Source organism: Oryctolagus cuniculus, chromosome 4 (assembly GCF_964237555.1).
Source record: "Oryctolagus cuniculus chromosome 4, mOryCun1.1, whole genome shotgun sequence".
In the NCBI taxonomy this organism is placed as follows: Eukaryota; Metazoa; Chordata; class Mammalia; order Lagomorpha; family Leporidae; genus Oryctolagus; species Oryctolagus cuniculus.
The window spans coordinates 128,810,704-128,829,449 of record NC_091435.1 but is presented as its reverse complement, the minus strand read 5'-3'; the positions used below and the strand labels follow the sequence as shown (position 1 = coordinate 128,829,449).

The 18,746-nt window shown below is 37.1% G+C and overlaps 1 protein-coding gene and 1 long non-coding RNA gene across 6 annotated transcripts in view; one reads left to right on the top strand and one right to left on the bottom strand.

The window, feature by feature from the left end:
* Positions 1-7,027: 7,027 nt before the first annotated feature.
* On the bottom strand, positions 7,028-16,991 carry LOC138849363 (uncharacterized). The gene is made up of 3 exons (XR_011388119.1): positions 16,825-16,991; positions 7,643-7,720; positions 7,028-7,256 (listed from the first exon to the last, which is right to left on the bottom strand). It is a non-coding gene; the product is annotated as an uncharacterized lncRNA (long non-coding RNA).
* The window catches only part of MBNL1 (muscleblind like splicing regulator 1), a 210,497-nt gene continuing 206,149 nt past the window's right edge, over positions 14,399-18,746 (top strand). For 3 of the 5 annotated variants that reach the window (XM_070072626.1, XM_070072636.1, XM_070072622.1), the window contains exon 1: positions 14,401-14,509. The gene's annotated coding sequence lies outside the window, so the exon portion shown is untranslated. Of the gene's footprint in view, positions 14,510-18,746 lie in introns of all 5 variants that reach the window. The other 2 variants (XM_070072645.1, XM_008266349.4) reach the window with 2 other exon arrangements.

The window sequence follows — 18,746 nt, the reverse complement described above, 5'->3', positions numbered from 1 at the left end:
CTGGTTCAGCCTGACCCAGCCCCAGCTGTTGCAGCTGTTTGAGGTGTAAGCAAGCAGAGTGGAAGGCCTCTTTCTCTGCAACTCTTTCACATAATAAAATAACTAAATCTATAAAAAAAGAAATTACTTTAAACATAAAGTAATCAACATAGCCACAAAATCTTGGTTTGTTGTTAAAAGATTCAAATCAGCAGTTCTAAATGTGTGGACCACAGTCTTTACAAAAAGTCTTCTAATAACATGCAAATAATTAGTAACCTGCATTATATATACATTCTGTTAGAATATTGTACTGCTGTTGTTCAAACATATGTGTTGTTATGAATAAGAATTGTTAGTGTTATTGAATTTTTAGCAGTTCCACCATTATGTGTTTTCCGAGTCTATGACTAATAAAAGTCAAAAGACAGTATTGTAGGATTCTGCTGTATCTTTATAACTCCATTAATGAAAAAAAAAATTAGTCTCTAGGGGCCAGCACTGTGGCACAGCAGGTTAAGCCACCATCTGTAGCTCTGGCATTCCATAGGAACGCCTCTTCGAGTCCCTGCTGCTCGACTTCCAATCCAGCTCCCTGCCAATGTACCTGGGAAACAGAAGATGCCTCAAGTATCAATGCCCCTGCACCCACGTGAGAGACCTGGATGAAGCTCCTGGCTATGGCTTCAGTCTGGCTGAGCCCCAGCTGTTGTGGCCATTTGGGGAATGAACCAGCAGATGGAAGATCTGAATCTCTCCTTCTCTCTCTGTAACTCTTTCAAATAAATAAATCTTTTTAAAAATCTCTGGGTAGAGCAATAGAAAGAAACATGAATCAGAAAGGATGTACATCAATTGATTCCAATAGTGATCTTTGTTTCCCTTCTTACAATGTTTGTATGTTTTCTAATCTTTTATGATAGTCACATACTACTTCTACAAATCCTTCTCACCAAACATATCTATATATATCCATACATATGTTGTGTAGGTATATTCCCCAGAAAAAGAATTTTCAGGAGGTAAACATGCATCATATCTTGACAATCAAGGAAACTTGCAAGCCATTAATTAAATGAGAGCATGAGTTTAGTTTCCCTAGTATGTTCCAAGAATCTGAGCTGTCATATTTTGTGAATTTTCAGTCATTCTGTAACATAAGTGACTTCATTTGAAGCTTTCTAATAACAGTATAAATGCTGGTAATTGGCTTTTGGGAAGAACAGAATGCATTAAGACCCAATTTCTGAATGTTTTATAACAAAATAACACATTGTAAAGCTGCTGAATATGACTGTCAGAGTTCAGTCTGTAGTGGCCAAATGGGTATGCACTTGCCATCAATTGTCAGAATCGATTCTCAGATGTCAGAAATGGTTAATTCTATTGAAAAAGATAGCTGCTTCCAACAAACAGTTATTAAATTCCTCCTAAGAAACACCACTTCTCTTTTTGATGCTTATATTCCCTACAAACTATGAATTCCTACAACATTTGCAAATAGGGATCTCATTATTACTCCAACAAACAAACAAAAAGCAAATAGTGAAGACAATGAATGCTTTTATGAAAACTTCTAACAATAACAGCACCATTTTTCCCTGGAAGCCCTGTTAAAGTGGCCACTGCTATCTCACGGGGGCTATGATTGCTGTAAATACCACCAGTGGCTGTGTGTTGCCTTGTCTAAGCCTAGGTTGGCCAGTTTCCAGCAACTCCCTTCTGGGTACTTTTACTCTGACCTGACCCTCATTTTGAAACATGTTCTTGTGTTGTAGCAGTTGTGTACTGTTAAAGAACATATCCTTTCTTTGTCTCACTATAGAAGTAACAAACATAGCTCTCATTCAGTTGACAGCAACAAAAAGCATTTCACCTTGTATAAAGTGTCTCTACTCAGAAATTTGAAATATTCATACAGAAAAGGATGTTTCTTCTAAAAGTGCTTCTGTCGACATAATTCATTTGCTAGGGCATGAAGACTCTTAGAATTCATATCATTTGACTAAACTTGTAATGGATATTCCAGAATGAAAAGTATTATATCTTTAAATCATTTCACATTTATGATAAAACAGAAAATGCAGTGTTGATTAGAAAAATTTAATCAAGAAGTTAGGTTAAAATTGAAAACTATTTTAAAGAGTTTAATTTCATTTTGTATTACTTATTCAAGAAGATTAGAAAGACTATTATTTGTATTTTATAATTCACTAGTTCCATTAAACAAATATAATTTTTTTGAGAAACTGGGACAGGAAAGTAGTATGGAGCAAGAACAAAGTAAAGCATATTCCTGGCTTTAGAGCTGACAGTTCATACTGTATTTTCCTGATTCTTAGATTCTTACTGCTTCCATATTTAAATAAATCCAAATGCATACGTTAGAAAAAATATTTTTAATCACTTGTGCATCTTACTTGGCTTCTTCCTCTCCTGCATCTGATGATTTAGAAATAGGAAACCAGAAAGTCAATGCCACTTAATGCCATGGGAATGTTCTGAATTTCAGTGAGAGAAAAAGAGTACATGAGCAAGGTCTTAAGAAAGTCTTATTCAACATGAGATTATTTATTTGACTGCCATGCTCTAAATGAATAAGTGTTTCTGCTCCCAAGAGAAATTGACATGTGTCCTTAGGACTCCATGCAAGAGAATGATAGAGAAAGACTAAATTAAGAAAGTTGTGAAGATGTTGTAGTGCCAGTTTATTTTTTCTTAAAATAATGTTAAAAATGTTAAACAGGCATTGTGGTGCAGCAGATTAAGCTACGGCTTGGGATGTCTACCTCCTATATTGGAGTTCCTATTCAAGTCTCACTACTCTGCTTCTGATCCAGCTTCCTGCTGATGCTCCTGTGGAGGCAGCAGAAGCTGGCCCAAGTACTCGGGTTCCTGTCCCCCTCATGGGAGGTTCAGCTAGAGTGCCAGGCTCCTGGCTTCAGCCTGGGCCACCCTGGCTATTGCGGGCATTTCGGGAATAAACCAGTGGATGGAACAAGTTTTTCTCTCTCTATCTCTCCCTCACTCTCTGTCACTCTACGTTTCAGATAGAAAAAAAAAAAAAAACTTAAATAGATATATTAAATAGCTCTTCATTGTAAAGCTAAAAGAATTTCCCGTAGGCTGTCGACTTATTCTGTACTCTGGAATCTATAGCCAAGGACTTGCTATCCAATGGTATTGTGCACCTGGAATGTGGCTAGTGCAATTGAGGACTGAAATTTTTTAATTAATTAATTTATTTTCATAGACAAGGTGACACAAAAATCTCCCATCATACCCCAAATGACGAAAACAGATACAAGGCAGGATTAGGCCAGGCCTAAGCCAGGAGCCAGGAGCCAGAAACTCAATCTAGGTCTCTCATATGGGTAGCAGGGATCTAACCATTTGAACCATCACCTGCTGCTTCCCAACAAGCATATTAGCAGGAAGCTGGAATCGGAAGTAGGTTGAAGACTCAACCCCAGACATGCTGAATGACATTTAGATATCCCATCTTTTCTTAACCTTACACCAAACACCTATGCTTGAATTTTAATTGTACTTAATTTTAAGCAATTGATGCTTCCATTCAAAAATGGAAATACTATAATTTTCTATATTACTACATGTTAAAAGGGTAATATTTTTCTATATTAAGTTAAATAAAATGATTTACTAAAATTCTTCTCAATTGATTCTTTACTTTCTTTTTATTTTTTACTTGAAAGATAGGGTGACAGAGAGGGAGACGAAGAGGGAGAGAGAGAATCTTCTATCCACTGGTTCATTTCTTAAATGCCCACAACAGCCAAACAGCCAGGGCTAAGCCTATCTGAAACCAGAAGCCCAGAACTCGATGCAGGACTCCCACAATCATGGCAGGGACCCAACCACTTTGAGCTCACCTGCTGCCTCCCAGAATGTGCACTGGCAACAAGACCAATAGGAGCCAGAGGAGGGATTCAAGCTGGCGCTCCAGTATGGGATGCTGGCATCCCAAGCAGTGGCTTAACTCGCTGCACCACAACAACCACTCTTTTTAATGCAGTTACTAGAAAATTTTAATGCTATATGAGGCTTGCACTTTATTAGTATTGAACCAGCACCAGTCTAGGGACAAAAACAAAGCTTTCTTTTCTTGATTACTCAACATTTCAAATAAAACATGCCACCTGATCCACAGTTCCCCTTGTCCTGCAGTAGAAGACTTTTTGGTTGCAAGTGACAGAAGTCTAGTTCAAGCCGGCGCTGCGGCTCACTTGGCTAATTCTCCACCTGTGGTGCTGGCACCCTGGGTTCTAGTCCCGGTTGGGGCACCGGATTCTGTCCCGGTTGCCCCTCTTCCAGTCCAGCTCTCTGTTGTGGCCCAGGAGGGCAGTGGAGGATGGCCCAGTGGAGGATGGCCCAGCTGCTTGGGTCTCGCATCCGCATGAGAGACCTGGCTCCTGGCTTCGGATCAGTGTAGCACACTGGCTGTAGCGGCCTTTGAGGGGTGAACCAACGGAAGGAAGACTTTTCTCTCTGTCTTTCTCTCTCTCACTGTCTAACTCTGCCTGTCAAAAAAAAAAAGTTAAAAAAAAAAAGAAGTCTAGTTCAAGTGGTTTTAAGAAAAAATAAGAATGTTGGGGCCAGTGCTGTGGTGCAGTGGGTTAAACCTTGGCCTGAAGCGCCAAGCATCCCATATCGGTGCCGGTTCTAGTCCTGGCTGCTCCTCTTCTGATCCAGCTCTCTGCTATGGTCTGGGAAAGCAATAGAAGATGGTCCAAATGCTTGGGCACCTGCACCCACATGGGAGACTCGGAAGAAGCTCCTGGCTCCCGGCTTTAGATTGGCTCAGCTCCAGCCGTTGCAGCCATCTGGGGAGTGAACCAGTGGATGGAAGACTTCTCTCTCTGTCTCTACCTCTCTCTGTAACTCTTTCAAATAAATAAAATAAATATTTAAAAAAAAAAGAATAAGAATGTACTGGCTCATCAAATGAAAAAAAGAGAAATGTGGTTCAGACACAGTTGGAAGCAGGAGCTCTGATGATGTCTTTAGAACTTAGTCTCTCCTCTTGCTCTCCCTCTGCTTTGCTCACTGTGGCATACTTCTTTTGCTGCTAACTCCTCACTGTGATCCTTAGGAGTATCAGATTTGCATGTTTCTTAGAGGTAGCCAGTTACTGCAAAAGTAGAGCTTAACGTTTCCAGAAATAAGTGTTACCAGCTGGCTTGAATCATGTGTGTCTCTTTGCACTGAACATTGTGGCAAAGGGAACAGATTAGACTTATTCACCAGACATTGGTCACACGCTTACATCTACCTTGTTATAAGAGATAAATCAAGGTTGGTACCTCCGGTGGGCTGAAACCAAGGAAGGGCTTGTTCCTCAAAGGAAAAAAGCATGAGACTTTCTACCACAAGAAAGAGACTCAGTAACGGGTAAGAAAAAAAGCAGAGATACCCAAAAGACCTCATTGTGCACACTCACAACATGTTAGTCTGTCTTTCTTCACCATAGGATATATTTGGTGCTCTTCATTTACTTACCGATGTCTCTTTCTTTCTGCTTCCCCTGTTTGTGCTCCTTCATCAAGCCCTCTTCCAACCTTTCCAGTTTGTGTTCCCAAATAGGACATCACATGCAACTCTATAAATGTGATACTATCTCTGTCTTCCCTGCCTTTTCCAATTTGCCCCACCCTTCCAGACACCCTTGAGTTCCCACCCATCCTTTGAGTCTTGGGGAAATCTTCATGTTTCTAAGGCAATCTGGATTTCCTCTAGCCCAGAATGTCTTCTATAATTTTCTACCTCTGTGTTTCTTCTGAACCTGTACATCTTCTAATACATCAGATTTACATGTATGATTTGATTGTGTGACAGGACTAACGTAGAATTTATTTAAGATTTATTTCTTGTTTAGGTTACTTATCCATTTTAAAAACAAATTTATTTATTTATTTTAAAATGCAGAAAAACAGATAGAAGACAGACAGACAGAGAGATCTTCCATCTGCTGGTTCACTCTGCAAGTACCCACAACAGCCAGGTCTGGGCCAGGCTGAAGCCAGGACTCTGGAGCTCCATCAGGATCTCCCATGTGGTGGTGAGGGACACAACTCCTTGATCCATCACATTCCGCCTCCAAGGCTGGGCCTTAGCATGAAGCTAGAATAGTGAGCAGAGGTGAGAAACCACATACTCTGATCTAAAATGTAGGCATCCTAAGCATTGGATGTCATAACCCTCAGCCAAATAGCTGCCCACTAATGTAGATCTTAAGTAAGATCTGCAAGGATGGTCTATTAAAAGGATACATTTTGGGGGGCCGGCATCAAGGGGTAGTGGGATAAGCTAACGAACATAGCACTGGCATCCCATATGGGCACCAGTTTGTCTCTCAGCTGCCCCACTTCCTGTCCAGTTCCCTGCTAATGTGCCTGGAAATGTAGCTTGGGTTCCTACATCCTCATGGGAGTCCTGGAAGAAACTCCTGGCTCCTGGCTCCAGTTTGACCCAGCCCTGGCTATTTTGCCCATTTTGGGGGTGAATCAGCAGATGGAAGATCTCTCTCTTTCCATCTTGTCCTCTGTCACTGTAACTCTGCCTTTCAAATTAATAGAATAAATCTTAAAAAAAAATACATCTCAGTTGATATAATGAAAGGATTATCTAGAGGTGTTGGCATGATTAGGAGTCAACGCAAGTATGGTAGTGCACCTAGAGATTAGCAGTGGTGGGAAGCTATTACTACCCTGAGACTTGAAAGACAAGGAAGAGCTGTGTTGCTGGAATCTAGTCAGAGCTCTGACTGAGAAGGAGGGGCAGAGGGAGAGGAGTCATGGCTGTGTGCCTGTAGATACAGGAATGTAGCCAAATCGTGCCCTGACAGGGTGAAGGGGTTATAAATAAATATTCCAATCTCTCTTCTTTATGTCATGCTGGTACCTCCATTAGCCAAAGTCAACCAGCAAGAAGAGGGCAAAAGAGCCTAATGGAGTGGTGGGTAGAGGTCACTATATTGACAAAAGAGCAGGGAAGGACAAAACAAATAAAGAAAAACTGCACAGTGTACTTCTTTTAAAAAAATATTTATTTGGAAAACAGAGAGACAGAAAGATACAAAGAGACAAAGAGGGAGAGATGTTCCATCCACTGGTTCACTTCCCAAATGACTGCAACAGCCAGTGCTGGACAAGGATAAAGCCAGGAGCCAAGAACTCCATCTGATTCTTCCATGTGAAGAGCAGGCACCCAAGCACTAAGGCCATCTTCCACTGCTTCCCAGGTACATCAGCAGGAAGCTGGATGGGAAGCAGAGTAGCCAGAACTCAAATAGACACTGTAATATGGGATTCCACTGCACCACAACACTAGCCCCACTTTTTCGTTTTGTATTCTTAGCACTTCCCACAGTTCCTTATGGAAGGCTGATGAAAAATCTTCTCCTATATTCCTAGGTTGTTTAATTCACTTCTGTTAATGAATACATATTATTTTATGCATAAATATCTGCAATTTTTTTTTTCAAATAAATTCAGAAACTAGAATTGTTTGGTCCAATGTGTATTCTAAAATTACAATTGTATATTATCAGCACCATAGTTATCAGGAAGTACATTCTTCCTGTTCCTTTACCCATGGTAGACAATTAATCTTCACAGCACCCCAGTAAACTTGGTATTCTCACCTCCTTTTATAGATATACAGACTGAGGTTCAGAGACATTTGGGGATGGTCAGATGATGCTCTTGTTTCCATTCCCTGACTACACAAAAACAAACAGAAAAATTATGATTGTTAAAATATTGATACCATTTCTATAGTAAGTTAAAAATAAAATCTGTGAACCTGAGGTACTTTTGTCACCACTGAGCTGTGAAGATAGCAATTGGAATATTGTTACTTTATTCAATAAATGAGATCCATTTATGTTTTGTGTATACGTTATAAACAGCCTGAACATAATTTTAGACAACATTTCTAGTGTACCTGCATTCTGACTACAACCTGTTATATGACAGAAGGTTTGGGATTTGCCACTTGCAACATCTTGTTGGCACTTAAAAAGTTTCAGATTTTGGATGTTTGAGTTAGGTATGCTCAACCTGTAATAGCAAAAAAAAAAAAAAGGATAAAAAAAAGAAAGAGGAAAAAAGAGAATAAAGAAATGGAGAAAAGTACATACAAAGATGAAAATAATGGAAAATACAGAAACTGTATTATTTTTCCAATCGGGATGATGTTTTGAAGTTCTAAATGTGAAGTATGACTACTGCTATATTATTACCTTTCTTTCTCAAAATATTCTTTCATACTAAAACTATGCTCAATATAATTAAAAAGAAGATATGGGAGCCATGTTTGGCTACGTGTTAAGATGCTACTTGGGACACCCACGTGGCCTTGGAGTGCCTTGGTTGGAATCTTGGCTCTGCTTTCAGTTCCAGCTTCCTGCTAGTATATGATGGCTCAAGTGCTTGGGTCTCTGCTGCCCACACAGGAGACCTGCCTTAAAGTTACTGGCTTCAACCTATTGTAGCACCAGCTGTTTGGAACTGGACCAGCATGTGAAAGATCTATCTCTGTCTTGCTGCCTTTGAAAAGGTAAAAATAAATTATTGAAAATATTTTAAATAAAAGGCATTTTCTTGTATGAGTATTAGATTTACTAAGTTAAATTATTTTAATGAAATATATGACATAATGTACACACATGTTATGAAACTTCTAACACATGTTTAAATTATTTTTTCTTCAAAGTGTGTATCCCTTGGCCCATAGCAGTAACTAACACCTTGCTAACTGAATTCAATCCTGAAGTTAACGATAAGCCAATAGAAGTGAGCTCCACTAAAGTTCACAATGTGATCTCAAAAACCTCTACCCCACTGAAAGGAGCCAGGGTCCTTCGGGGAAACGGATGATTTCACATCTGAGGCAGGAAATGCACCAAGTTAGCCTAGTTATCTTGGTGTGCCAGAAAGCAAGAACATTATCAAAGTCTATTAAGGTCATCTCAAAAGGTTACAGAAACCAACATGAAAGGTCCTAAAAGGGATGATAGAAGACTGGAACATCATCAAAAAGAAGAAACAAGGGAAAAATGAATGATTGGACTGCATGGAAACAGGACGTTCTTCTAACCCCACAAATCAATAAAAAGCTGACAATTATTCAAGAAACAAATGTCTGGAACGAATGAACAGGCAATTCACAAAACAGGAAATATAAGGGGGGGGCACAACATTAAAATATGTACAATCTCCATAGTAACCAGGGAAATGCAAATTTTAATATCAAGACACTACTTTTGTTCATCACATATGCAAATCTTTAAAAGTTTTATGATATCAAATACCAGCAATAGTATGGAAAAACAGGAAATGTGGGAGGCTTAAATTGGTAAAGTCTTTTTTGATTGGAAAATTTGGCAGTAACTATTACCCTCTTCTGGCCCAGTAATTTCATTTTCCTTTATCTACCTAAGAGAATGACTTGTGCATACCTTGCTGTTTTTTTTAAAGATTTATTTATTTGAAAGGAAGAGTTACAGAGAGGCAGAGGCAGGGGCAGGGGGAAGAGAGATAGAGAGATTTTCCCTCCACTAGTTAACTCCCTAGATGGCCACAATGGCCAGAGCTGGGCCGATCCAAAGCCAGGAGCTTCTTCCGGGTCTCCCACGTGGGTGCAGGGGCCCAAAGATTTGGGCTATCTTTTACTGCTTTCCCAAGCCATAGCAGAAAGCTGGATCAGAAGTGGAGCAGCCGGGACTCGAACCAGTGCCCATATGGGATGCCAGCAGTGCAAGCAGTGGCTTTACTCACTATGGCATAGCACTGGCCTCTTGTGCATACTTTTAAAGGGGCATTTGGCCAGGGCCATGGCTCAATAGGCTAATCCTCCACCTGTGGTGCCAGCACACTGGGTTCTAGTCCTGGTCAGGGCGCCAGATTCTATCCCGGTTACTCCTCTTCCAGCTCTCTGCTGTGGCCCTGGAAGGCAGTGGAGGATGGCCCAAGTGCTTGGGTCCTGCACCCACATGGAGACCAGGAGAAACACCTGGCTCCTGGCTTCAGATCAGTGCGGTGCACTGGCCGCAGCAGCCATTTAGGGGTGAACCAACAAAAAAAGGAAGACTTTTCTCTCTGTCTGTCTCTCTCTCATTGTCCACTCTGCCTGTCCAAAAAAAAAAAAAAAAAGGCATTTATGATGCTGTTGACTGACCACATTATTTTTAATTGTGAAGAGGCTTATCAAATTCATAAAGTGGGGGAATTAGACATATGCCAATTAGTTCAAAAGAATGTCTTCGGAAAACTTGAAATGATAAGTTTAAAAAATGGCATGATGTCATTTATATTAAAATCTCACAAAATTATTTAATTTCATGCATGTCTTGTATGTAGGTATGTAATTACAGAGGAAACAGATCTGCAGAGATGAACATCAAACTGATAGCACTGCTTATCTCTAGGGAGAATTGCATTAGAGGGAATTAAGAAGGACTTTTGTTGTATCTATTTTTTCATTCCCAAAGCACCAAGAGGTATTTTTTATGATCGTCTCATAATCCTATTATGTGATCATTTAAAGGCTCAATTTATTACCGAGGCAACAGGGCTCAGAAATAAATGACTGACTTACCCATGCTAGACAATACTAGAGTGGAAAATCAATTCTGTTACCCTTCCAGCCTCCATGTAAACTCCTCTAGATCCCAAATAAGAATGATTCAGTATTTTGCAATGGTCAGAAATTCTCTATACAGGTATCCAGGTTGGAAACATACGTTTGGGAGCAGTAAGTGTTTGCCAGTTGAAATCTTAGAACTACATTGAGGAGGCCAGTAAAGCTATCGCTTGCAGTGCTGGCATCCCATTTGGTCACCGGTTTGCATCCCAGCTGCTTCACTTCCAATCCAGCTTTCTGCTAAGGCCTGGGAAAGCAGTGGAAGATGGCCCAAGACCTTGGCCCCTGCACCCACATGGGAGACCTGGAAGAAGCTCCTGGCTCCTGGCTTTGGATCAGCACAGCTCCGACCATTGTGCCAATTGGGGAGAGAACTAGTGGATGGAAGACCTCTCTCTCTCTCTCTGTCTCTCTCTGCATCTCCTCTTCTCTCTGTATAACTCCAACTTTCAAGTAAATAAATAAATCTTTAAAAAAAAAAAAAAAGAAATACATTGAGGAGTTGGTGGAGTAAGAAGAGAAGGTCTAGAACAAAATCCTGAGAAACCAGAACACTAGTTGATGAACACTGTTAAAGAATCCTATAAGTAAATTTAAAAAAAAAAAAATGTTGCTACAAATCAGAAAATGTGGGTGTGGCCAAGAAACCAAGTACAGAGTGCCCTTCCAGGAGGAGGAAGTGGTCAACAGTGCCAAACGCTGAAAAGAGGTCAGGAAGGAAGGCCTTAACGTGTCACTTTGATAACAAAGAGATCATTTAGTGACTTTGGCAAGAGAGTCTTGGTGCATAGAAAGAAGCAGAATCCTGAATGCAAAAGGAAGAACTATAAGGAAGAGAGTTATACTAAACAGTACGTGGTTCCTCAAAGATTTAAATGTAGAATTATCATATCTCCAGTTCCATTTCTGGGTATATACCTAAAAGGACTGAAGCAACTCAAGCACACTGATAGTTCAATGGATAAACAAATGCTCGATGCACATACACTGGCATATTATTCAGCCCTAAAAAGGAAGGAAATTCTTACCCATGCAACAGTGTTGTTGAGCTTAAGTGAAAAAAGCCAAACAGAGAAGAACAAACCATGTAGGATTCCACTTATAAGAGAAACATGGAATTGTCAGATTCACAGAGACAAAAATAGCATGTTGGTTGCCAGGGGCTGAGGCTTGGTTGGAGTTAGGAAGTTATTGTTTATGGGTACATAGTTTCAGTCCAGAAGGAGAAGAAAGTTTGGTTGGTAAATGGTGATCATGGTTGCACAGCTATGTGAATTGGCTTAATGCTTCTGAACTATACACTTAAACATTATTAAGGAGCGAGCATTTGGACCAGTGGTTAAAATCCTACTTGGGATGCATTCCATATCATTACACCTAAGTTTATGTCCCAGCTGCTCCCAATTCCACCTTGCTAATGTGCAACCTGGGAGGCAGTAAGTGATGATTGAAGTAGCTGGGTCCCTGCATGTGAAAGACCTAAACTTAGTTCCTTCTCCTGGCTTTGATTTGTATCAACCTTGATTGTTGTGGGAAGTGAGCCAGCAAATGAGAGTTCTGTCTCTGTCTCTGACTCCTTCTCCCTTGGTGTCTCTGCCTTTCTAATAAAATAGATAAATAAACATTTAAATGGTTAAAATGGTAAATTTTGTGCTTGAACACACACAAGAAAGACAAGGACTCAGTCATTATTGAAGACTTCTTCAAAAATTTCAGAGGAAGGAAAAGAAAGCAGTAGGGCAAGTCAGACAGAGGAGAAATTTTTTTTAAGATACTGGATCTCTGCACTTATTTATTACCCTGTAAAGGATACATAGAGAAGCAAAGATGCACATCCACCATTCAGGTAATAGGGACACAAACCTCCAGATACTGAGTGCCATGCTTCTAGAAGGGAGCCTGTATCTTTGGGTCTCTTTGGGGCTGAACGAGCCTAGTGTTTTATAATGACACTCAAATATAATAGTATTTAAAATTTATCCAAACAAATAGCAGTCTTAGTTGCATCAATAACTTTTTCTTCAAGGATTTTTCTTTAAGTATTTCACTAAAAAATCAAAATCAAATTTGATGACTCTCAAGGTTGTGGTTACTGTTACTTGTGCTTTTCATGTTTTGTGTGTGTGTATGTGTGTATTTTTGGTAGAAACAGCTTGCTTTATTTCTTTATTTGTTTATGTGACAGTCAGAGAGAGAAACAAACACAGAGAGAAAGACCTTCCATCTGCTAGTTCACTCTTAAAATGTCCACAACTATGGCTGGGCCAGGCCAAAACCAGGAGCCAGAAGCCAGGCATTCAGTCTAGGTCTCCTACATGAGTGGCAGGGACCCATGGATTTGAGCTATTACCAGCTGCCTCCCATGGCATGCATTAGCAGGAAGCTATAGCCAGTACTAGAGCGGGGATTTGAATCCAGGTACTCTGATATGAGATGCAGGAGCCCCAAGTGGCATCTTAACATGGTTTGGAATGCTGACTCCAAGGAAGCAGCTTTCTTACAATTTGTTTTTGTTTTTATTTCCTATAAATTCACATTAAATATGAGTTTAGGTGAAATAGAAACTTATAGCATTCTAATTATCCTCTAAGTACTCTTTATTGTACCTTTGGATATCCGGTTAAATAAAAAGCAAAACCGTGATACCCTGAGAGCATGATAATTTCTAAAACTCAGAAAGTGGTTCTTGCAATGTGCGGAGGATTGCATAATTACTATTTTTCTTGCAGTCCACCCCCTTCCGTTTCCCCAATGAGCAAGAAGGGTGGAGCAACTGCGACACAAAAACTTAAGACTATCCAGTGGCTTCTGTAATCTGGCAACTTGAACCTGGGAGAAATGTATATTAGGGATATTCAACAACTTTGTGGGCAAAGAGTATTATGAAAAAACTATGTGTGGATTTTAAAATTTTTAAATATTTCATAATAAACATATCTTTTATTTCCATTTTCCCAAAACTTTTTAAAGTACCTTTGTATCTATCTGAAGTTGCTAGCCATATTTGCTTTGTTCCACTGTTTATGTCCTCTTTCTACTGTTGCCCCTATTGTCCTTTAAATATTTTCATTTAGTGCTCCAACCTGGAAGATATTTGACCAGTTCAGTGCTCAGCCTGGTAGGCTCTGCACCTGTGTTTTACTCTTGGGGCTGCAGTTGTGAGAGACTATTGCTCGGGGATAGGTTAACAGTTTCAGTTTTGCAAGGCTTTATCTATAAGTAACAGACAACTATTCATGAGAAAGGAAGCATAAGACTTGTAGGTAGAAAACCACGGCCCAAATTCCAGGAAAACACTCATTTACTAAACCTTTTTTTCGCTCTAAGTTGCCTACAGTCATATTAGAATTTAGGTCATATTCCAAAGACTTTATATTAATTAGACATTACTATAAAAGCAAGTTTATTCCTCGCATATAAGCGCCACAGTTTTCTTCAACATAGAGCAGGATTTTTTGTTTTTCTATGACTCTCATTTATTTAGTAACACAGGAGATATTTTCTTATGTAAATGAGCATAATTTATTTCAAGTATAAGTTTTGATATCTTTTCTAAAATTTTCCTGTACATATAAATATGTGTATACATTAATTATATTTGTATACAAGCACAAAATATAGCTTGCTATCATGATTCCAAGTGTAAGCTTTTGAATAGTTTTCCATTCTCTGTAGAATTTATAAAGCATAATGACTCTGGTGTTTCACAACTTCCTCTTTTGGTGCACTATCCTTTTACAGGGAGGGAAAAAAAATAATGTGGCCAGAAAAGAGAGTCTAGCAGAGAACAGAGCACTTTGAGGTGCTGGCAGTTTAACTGAACCAATGAAGCAGCTTAACAAGCAACTATAAATAAGGCATAGAGGTAAGCAATGCTGTTTGATATTTTTTCATTTATTATTTGGATTGTTATCTATATACCAACAATTTAAATGTTGGCCACACTACAAAGTAGACTAGAGAAATCTAACATTTCTCTCGAGAGTAGTCAATATTTGAAATGAAAAATTCAATACATTTAAAGTTTCAACCTCACAAACAACCTTTTTAAAAGCTATAAAGAAAGCTTTTAAAAAGATGAAAAAAGTTCTTATTGATCTCCCAATTATTTTACCTGTAAAATCAAACACCCCCTTTCATATGCAATTTTACATGCAACTTTGTGCTACAGAAACTTCTGGATTAATAATAAATTTGAGAACCTTCTTCTTTTTCAAATAGTTTTCTTTTTGCATAATATTGTTTGACACTTTCCAAGAAAAAGAAAATTTTTGTATTTGCTTTTACCTAGGTGAAACTATATTGTGTTATTTTAAATGTGATATTTCTATACTATTTTTCATATCAGCACAATATACTTAAATTTGGAAAAATATAATTTATAGTATAGCTAGCATGACTTAAAAGTCTAAATAAGTAAAGCTAATTTTAGAAACTCATCATTCGCTTAATAAGATTAATTTTTATTTTCAATGCTTAAAATGTAGAACTAAAGCAAAGACCATTTAAATTGATAATAAAAAAATTAAACTAAGTGGAAATTTATCCTTTAATGAAATTCTAAAATAATCTAGAAGCAATAGAAAAAAATTTGTTGTTTCAGCCAATCTAGAATAATGGTACACATATTAACCGTATTCAATAGGATTATATTCATAAGATCATAAGATAGCAATTTTTAAATCTTCCTTTTAAAATCCATTGCTTGCTTAGACTTTGGTAAAATCATCCCATATGTTTAATTTAGTACAGCTTTAAAAGTGCATTTTAAATGAACTAGTCTGGTTTTATACGTAATGACGTTCAGGTAGTTTGCCTGTAAGTACTTTTATAACTTTCATAACTCAGAGTACTTTTTGTAAATTAACCATATTGAGAATTTGCCACACATTACACATTTGTATGAGATTTGGTAAAACAGATATCCCAAGTAATATATTTGATTGCTTATTTAATTTTGGCTTATATTTCAGACAAGTCTCATGACTTCCCCAAAAGAAAGTCTTATTTCAACAGTTAACGGATTTGTTTTGTAACTTTAGGACACAATAATATCATGCTGATTTAATTGTAGTATTTAGTGACCGCTTGTCTTCTTAAACTATTTTCTGCAATTCTCTATATCAATACATGCTGTCATAACTATCGGGAGAAGAGAAAGATACTATTACTGTTATAAATTTGGAAAATGAATCCTTGACTCAATTTAACATCCTTAAGCCAATCAAATATTTTAAATTGATAGTTGTAAGAGATTCATTAAAATTGTGCATCTTTATGGATCTCACGCTAATTAAACACAACTACTTTAATCAGAATTTGGTTTTGCTATTTGCAACAATACCATTTTTTGATACCCCTCTTCTCTCTTTTTTAAAAAGATAGAAGCATTTTTAATTTCTATGGGTATGACATGAATAATGTAATATTACACTAAGTAGATAAAAACCACTAGAAAACATAGCCCATAGAAATTAGTTTAACTTGGTCATCATTGTAATTCAGAACTGCAAACGAAAGCCAAAGAAGTAGGAAAAAATGCCATTTTCTTGCAAGATAGCCTTGTTGATTTCATTGCTGTTGTTTTTGTTATTATTGAGAATTACTAAAGTCTGAATGACCGATTCAGTGACAGATTATGAGAAATAAGTTTAAAATTTCTTCTTTCTTTGAGAAAATTCTATTTACAAAAGAAAAAACAGTGCTTATCCGAGGGGGTTTTTATGAGACATGCAGATTGCTGAAGGAGAATGTTTGTGTCATGATGAGAATGGCAGGATACATTACATGTATTTTTTATTTCACATACTGTCATTTTAACAAACCATTCAGAGCTGGTTACAAAAGCCCAGAATTTTAAAGTGAAATTAGATATGAACGGTCATAAAAAGGATAATGGAAAATTCACATTATGAAAAAAACTATGAGTGGATTTCAAATTTTTCCAACAAAATAAATGTCTTTTAATTTAATTTTACCATGAAGCTTTTTGAAGTATCCTCATTTAATATTATAAATAATTTATAGCAAGATAGATGAATTTTGACTTTTGAAGTATAGATATATTTTACTGTTTCAATAGATTATATTCATGTAACACTTATGTAAGACAGACATTTTTACTGACTCTAAGAAGTGCTAAATGTGGATGGCTACAGAATCATAAAATTTGGTCTTTGCCTTAATAAAGAATGGTTGGCTTTGTGGGTGACATGTGGGTGACCTGTTGGGAGTCGCCAGACCTGATCTTGATAATAATCTCAGTTAAGTGGGTATCTCTGCCTCCTCTTAGACGACCTTCTCAAAGTGTCCATCTGTAGAAAGGAAGACTTGGTTACAGAGTGCTCTATTTCACCTTAACGAAGGACAACTACACTATTTAATTTCACTTGAAAACAATGCTATTTGTGACACAAATTACTGAATTTCCAAAAGAACATTGAAATATTTTCTTTTTCTTGATTGTTTTGTCTATTCTTCTTTTGATTGTTTTTCCATTTGCAAGAATAAAGAATATTTGTTGCCTGAAAGAAAAATTATGGTTTGGGTGCAAACTAAGAGACTGACATGTTTTGAATTCAAAAAGAAAACCTTCTATATCTAGCCAATAAGGGTCTTCCAGACCTTTAAAAGTATTTGCATCCTCCTACATCTATTGACTTTCTACTTATTTTTAATGAAGCCAACTTTCATATAAGTGTCATATGTGGCATATATGTATTTATTATATTAATGAAAATACGTGCTGATACTTGAGAAAACTCTTGTATTTGCAAAAATAAGCGTGATTACCGTGCATGTGCTCTCAAGATAGATTATGTATTTCATTTTCATAGAAGAAATAATTTGTGCATATATAAAGGATAAGGACAAGCCATTTTACATTTCTATCAAAGCAAACAATTGAAATGCAGTATAGTTTATACATCTGCACTATATAAAACAAAAATATCATTTGCTAATTTCTAATTTTTTATTGTCCATTTATGTTGTTTGAGAGTTACTGAAATATTTTTGTCATTTGTCTGACATCTTTGGCTTTTAAAATTATTTTTCATGAACTAAAATTAGGCACTTAGACTTGATGTTCTCAAATTTTCTTTCAGTTTTATTTTTCATCATTCTAAATTATTGAAAATAGTTTTAAAAATTTTATGTTTTATTTTAGTTACATTTAATATTTCCAATGAAAATATAATATTTGTATTGTTAAATCCAAATTTAGAGAAAAATAGCATTAGAATTTAATTTCCAATCACAGAAAATTGAACAGAAATGAAGCTGGCCTATTGGTGTTGCTCCATAAACCAACATAAAATTTTCCACCTTGCTATCATTCTGCTTTACAAATATTTCATTGTGAGCCATTTTTTAATATATAGTGATTATCAGAGTCTCAAAAATTCTTCTTACCTTGGGAGAAGAATTATCATTATAATTTTGACAAAATATCACCACAATTCTTACTCTGAAAAAAATTAAGATTAGTAGAATCTTAAAAGTACACTTTAATTCATTTTATTTATACTTTGCATAAAAAACAACTTTTCAGCTGGTTAGTTTTCTTCCCCTATGTTGGCGAGCAGAGCTAAACTGGAGCAGCTCCAGCATTCTCTGTGTAATGATGCTGCATCCTAAGTGAAATGAAATCAACAGAATATCTGATATCAACAGAATTTCTTAAATTCTCTTCAGAAACTCCTGTTCACATCATTTAATTTTATACATTTTTTATTTAGAAGTAATGCTCAAATAAGCTGCAAATAAGCTCAAATAAGCTGTAAATAAGCTCAAATAAGTTGTAAAAATAAAAATAGTACAACGAACACTCATATATCCTTACCCTCATTGGCCTAATCTTAATATTTTATCCCAGTTGCTTTATAATTTACTTTCATTCCTTTTTCCTACCCATCCTTCCTTCTGAATCCATAATTTTCTTTTCTGAACAACTCAAGGGTCAGTTACATACAATGTGGCCATTTACTTCAGGTGTGACTCCTTAGAAGAGAAATTATTTCTTACTACTTTAATATTCACATTTTGCTGCTAATCTAATATTATTTTTATAATATTTACCTCTCCAATAAATGATCCAGCCT